This window comes from Sturnus vulgaris, chromosome 8 (assembly GCF_052056855.1).
Source record: "Sturnus vulgaris isolate bStuVul1 chromosome 8, bStuVul1.hap1, whole genome shotgun sequence".
NCBI classification, from domain to species: Eukaryota; Metazoa; Chordata; class Aves; order Passeriformes; family Sturnidae; genus Sturnus; species Sturnus vulgaris.
The window spans coordinates 21,882,110-21,888,109 of record NC_142250.1 but is presented as its reverse complement, the minus strand read 5'-3'; positions in this window follow the sequence as shown (position 1 = coordinate 21,888,109).

Genomic DNA, 6,000 nt, shown 5'->3' with positions numbered 1-6,000 from the left:
GTGTTCACCTCTGCAGGATCACTTGTGCTGAGTGCCACACAAATGCTGTGCTCGCCTGTGTGCTGCAGGAAAATCTCGTGTTACAAGAAAAGCCACTTACCAATGTCCCAGGCTACCCTCTGCATCTCCTCCAGCGTGAAAGCCCAGGGAAAAGAAAACAGTCCTCATGACTGACTAGCAAGCATTTTTTTCTGCACAGGGGATATAAAACTATAGCAACTATTTTATTTATTCTTTTGACTCTAGTAAAATTATATTGCTTCTTTGCTTGACTTGTCAAGACCTTCCTTAGTTTAGATTTAACTCGATATGACTGAATCCCTTAGAAATAATGGATTTAAAATGGAAGGCAACAGCTCAGAAGAAGCTTTTTGCTCTATGCAAACAGCCATGTTTCTGCCTACTGCTGAGCGGAGGTGGCAAGGTGTCTACTGAGGTAGGAGCTGCTGCTCACTTATTTTGAAGAAATGTCTTTATTTCTTGAAGTATTTATAACATTCACATCCACTAATGCATTCCAGGGAGAGGCAGATCTCCCTACTGATGTCAAGAGAATCAGTTGAAAACAGGCCAATAACAATTTTTGGACTTCTAAGCAAGCTCTGTGGCTGTGCAGAAAGAAGGAGATTTAGTATTATAAGCACAAGTAAGAAACAAGTCATTTACAAAGAAGAGATTAAGTACATCAAGTCAAAAATTATTAATGTAGTTGTTGTTCTTATACTTCATAGCCGAAAAATGATCCTGCAGCAAGATTTCCATCTGAATTTTTAGGATATTTGCTTGATTAACTGCTGCAAGATATGTCTTTTGGGCCAAAACTTCATTTTGGTCTATTGGCATTGTGGACCTTTGTCATTCAGTCAGAAATATCCCATGTATTAAAATGAAAATCAACACTCAGCTACCTCTATTACATCTTACTCTTTTCTTTCAATAATTCTAAATACTGACCCAATATATGGTGCCACGTTGACATTTCATACTTTAGCAAAGCAGCAAAATTTAAGGAAGCGGGGACCTTTTCTTACCATCTGAAATAATCAAGCATGGCTCTACTGGCCTCTGAATCCCCCTCCACACCCTCCTTCCAGGCTTTGTACCACAGTGGGGTATTAGTGGCTAAAAAGAGAGCAAGAAACTGTGGTGAGGGATGGACAATGTGCTGAGGTGCTCTTGGGTGAATAAACAGTGCAATTGAAAAGGCTTTGTTCAAACACAGACGTTTATCTCTGAGCAGAACAAAGTATGAACTTATTCAGCTCTCAATTTATGAGATAGCTTGGGTTCGTTTAATTATCACTGAGGCCCCTTAAACTTCAACTACAATTTATTTTCAGTTTGGAGGAGGTGCTCTCATTTGCTCATCAATTACTCAGGAAATGAAGGTAAACCTAACATTCCCATTCAGAGAGGAGCTTCCACCACAAATCTCCCAGTCCCTGTAAGCAGCTCCTTTAATAACCAACTCCTGCAAAAGCATGAGGTACTCGAGAGGTGTGTCAGACCAAGCATAAACACACTTCTATAACTTTCTGCTAACAATACAGAAAAGAAGTTGAAAGTTTGAAAAGTACTTCCAAAAGCCCTTCTACTTCCTGTACATACATGTCACCAATGAAAATGGTGACAGACTCCTTTGACATGTCTGCTATCTCCTACAGACACTTCTGTTCTCTGCCATGGCAGACTCCCCCTGTGACAGGAGTGAAACTGGGTCTGACTAGAGATCTACAATTCACTTACAAAGTTCCTATTGCATTTGCAATTCCTTAATAGGTTCAAGTTTCTTGACATATGGTTTCAAGAGTGTGCAACTTCCCTGCATGAGCTATGGCTTCCACTTCCAAATGCCACATTTGACTAAGGGGACAGAACAAATAACTTGAATTGATAGACCTTGGAACAGTCATTCTGTTGGAGCAACAGAGGAGGGGATTGAAGCTCACCCAGCAAAAAGACCAAAAGTATGAGCAAGTCTGAGGCAGTGCCACCAAAGGATTGTCAGGGTGCCCTGCCAAGCCATTGTAGGTGCAGTCAGTATAGAAACCCATGCGAAATTTTCCAGAGAATACTTTCCACATGACCATCTTCTACAGGTCAAAACCAAAAAAATGTTCATTATCTCACCTTTCTGTCCCAAGCAGGTAGGACAAGAACACATGCTGATGCACCAGCAGTTCACAGGAGAGAGAAATTGTCATGGCCACCTCTGCATTTTTCTCCTTTAGATAAAGGATTGCTTCCCTCTGTACTAGAATCTGTCAGCACACACCAAACAGTAATGAAGTATTTAAGAGTAGTTACTTAGCATTATGTACCCAAGCACCTACAGCTGAGAAAGCTGCTAATCTAGTGAGCCAAATTTGGGGCCTCATTCAGCTTACCCTGAAGAAATGCTCCATCGTCATTCCACTGCTTGTGCTCTTGTTCTGCATCCACAAAGCCTGGTGACCTAGAAGTGCCCACTCTTGGGCAAAAGAAAATGGAAGACACTCCAAAATCTAAGCACAAGAAAAGAAGTGTCTCCAAGGGAGGGAGATCACTCATCTCCCACATTAGTTGTAATGCAGGTTTGCTAGCCTGAACTCCTTCATTCTGATTGAGAAAACAGGTCCTTCATTTCACTACTTCCTTTACTCTTGAGTTTCTCTTTGCTCTCTCCATGTCACTATAATGAAAGAATAGTCCAGTCCCAAGCAACCGTTCTGAGTACGTATTTCAACATTGCTGTGTTTAATAAGCTTGTCAGATAGCAATCCAGGAGCAGTGGATATACAGGTCCCTCAGGCATGTTGCATATTTTATCTTTGCCATATCAATAATTTTAACCATGGGTATGATTAGAATGCTGAGATTCATGATTTTACACGTCACTCTTTCCTTGCCTATCCTAACTTTCATTTCAGCGTCCTCTCTCTGGCTCCAACAGCAGAGCCATCAGTGACAGGGAGTGCCTGCCAATGCAGCAGGAGGGAGCCAATGCTGATCCCTCTTCCTGTAGCATGTCCTGGCTGAGCATGTCCAGGCTAAAACATCATTACAGCAAATTTGCACATCCTCAAAAGCAGTATTACTTTGCATCACTAACTACTAGTAAGAACAGGACTCCTCAGAAGCTTCTTGAACAGACAACCTTTAGATTAAATGGAGGAACTGGAAGCAGGTTTTAGACCAGCTTTTCCATATACTGGATTCTTATGTTTAGTTGCACTAGAAGTACCCAATCCCTTTAAATTCTTGTCCTTTCAGAGATATGCTAGGGTTCTTAAAATGAGGGAATTCAGACCAACAGACCTGAGATAATTTAAAAAAAAAAAAAAAAAAAAAAAAAAAAAAAAAAAAAAAAGGGTGAGAGAGAGGGAGACCAAAAAAGCATCCAAGCCATCAAAAATGAATTGTGCAGGACTCAATACTTGACCCTAGACTCTCTTTGCCTGATTGCCTCCTAGCACTGGAGAAAACTCAATTTGACAGATCCCTGCTTTTTCCACTTCCCCATCCAGGTCCCCTGAGCTGCACCACTTTATACATCCAGAACTGCCTCAGCTGAGGGTAAGCAGAGATGCTCAGCATCCTGCTCTGCTTCAACCTGCTCTACACCCAGAAGCAGGGCTTTAGTTCAGTCTAGTGACAGGAAACAGCCATGGGGCAGTGGGTTTCCAAGTCTCAGAGATGCAGATAGATCCCATGGCACCTCCTGTTTTCCTGTAGAATGGAGAATGAGGTGGGGTTCTCTAAATTACTTAATCTGATGCTTGGCTGCTTCTGCCTGTGGGCAAGAAAGCTGTGATTCTGAGCAGGATGCCTTTGTCACTGGGGAACAGCTTCATCCTCCACCAGACAACACTCCTCATCTCACCAGCTGAAACCATGGTACAGTTCAGGGAAGCACTCACCATGCTCAGGGCACTCCAGGGAGTTCTGGTTACTCTCCCTGCTGCCAGAAGTGCTGGCATACATTAATTACTGTTCAAGTGCCAAACACATCTCATCTTGGAGGCAGGAACCACAGCTCACAACTCCCCTCTTCCTCATGAGTGCCCTAAGCTGTAGCCCACAGCCCTGCAGTCTTTTTGTTTCTTTGTATTCATCCTTTCTCTACAAGCAATTAATTTTGGTTTGGAAGAACCCATTCAAAAGGAGAGAAGGGTGTTCTTCCAGGTGATTGCCGTGGAAATAGGACGTGGTTTTGAATTCCATCAGGCTGAGAAGAGAACCAAATGTAAAGCCTTTGCTTTATCTGCAAGGGCAGTAAGCACCCAGTGCCATGGGAAAGGTGCACACCTGGGACACACAGCAAGCTGTAGCCCACTCCTTGAGGAAATGGACAATGGAAGTGTCCTCAGGACAGAGCCAGGACTTTTCCTGCAGGAAAGCTTTTCCCTGAAGCTGTAGTAGGACATTTTACTCAGGTAATCATCCAAGCAACTTCTTGCATATATACTTGGCATGATTGTTTCCTCAGGCTTTCTGACTGCTAATCTAATGTCAGGGAGAAAAGAAGAAAAAAACAAACCAGTGATTTTGCCTAAAAATTGGTATGGTAATAATAAGGCTTTCTGGATTGAGCCAGTAGGTACAAGTTCAAGTAAAATGATCTTATATCTGATATAGTTTTTGTTTGTTTGTTTGTTTGCTTGCTTTTTCTGAAAAGTGCTTTGCCCCACAGCTTCTTTTGAAGCAATGTTAGCATTAGGACTGGGTTACTTACAGCTGGTCAAAGTGCAAAAAGGTTGTCTTAGGGCAGGAAATTTCTGAAAAAATGCCAAGAGATTCAAAAGCTGGACATAGATCCCTTGCTGAGTGTTTTAGGCTACTGTGAAGGTGTCAAATGAAGACCACTTCAGGCATCCACAGCAAAGGCTCAGGGACCAGAGACTGTGACCCTGCCCAACCTTTAAGCCATTCTGTCTTGTGTGCCGAAGATCAAAGGCAACAGAAATAACAATTATCATGTTACATCATGCTGTTCCAATAAACAAATGCGTGTATTTTCCCTTCGGCTTTGCCCTGTGCTTTAAGAAAAGTGCAGTTCTAAAAACAAACTCCTAAAGACTATGAAATTTAGCTGTATATGTCCAAAAGCCAAGACTGTTATGTTTTGCTCCTTTCAGTTAGTTTACACTAAGAGGATTTTTAGGAGTTCAACATACCATTGCTGTCCTGTAACAATATTTCACAGTGTAGTAAGAGATGCTGTCTTATTTTTTCTTCTTGGCCCAGAGTGAATAATTCAGGACTGCACGTTTCATAGTCTGAGTCATAAATGTTGAAACTGATTACACAGAGGCATTGGAGCAGTCTCTCATTTTGCTTGCTTAAAGAACCACTGAAATTCATTGAGACATTTACAATTCCCATGAAACTCAGGCTTCTAACTTGAGGCTTTTTATTTCTCCCCACCACTGTCAGGACAGCAACTCCAAGGGCACAGTACATGTTCAAAAATCACAAGAACATTTAAACCCCCCAAAATTCTGAGACGGGAATATATGAGGAACATTGCTTAACCTGGTTTGCTTCTAGCAGTGAACAGGTATTACCAGTACAGAGTATATCCTAATTTTCAGTGTAACCTCAGTGGCAGTCCCTGTTCTTCTGCTTACAAAGCATTTTACTATTTAACAAAGTTTCTGTTTACTGAAATTACCTTTTAACTCTGCAACACCCCTTTTGATAGCAGAAGAATGCAACTGGATCCTCCCAATCCCTTTTGCCTCAGGACAAACTCACCCTCCTTTGCCTCTCTTCTCCTCTGTCATATGCTCAGCCTCCTCCTCAGACCCCCATTTTAGTGGCTCACCATTGAATTAATATATTTTTCAATAACAGCACCTGATTAAGAAGAAATATATATTAATAATATATTATATATTAGATAATAAAAAATACAGATCAATATAATTATATATATATATATATCTCTATATCTCAGTCTTCCTACTGGGAGTAAGCCCAAATATACCAGAATGCAGATGAAAGACATTATAGCCTCGG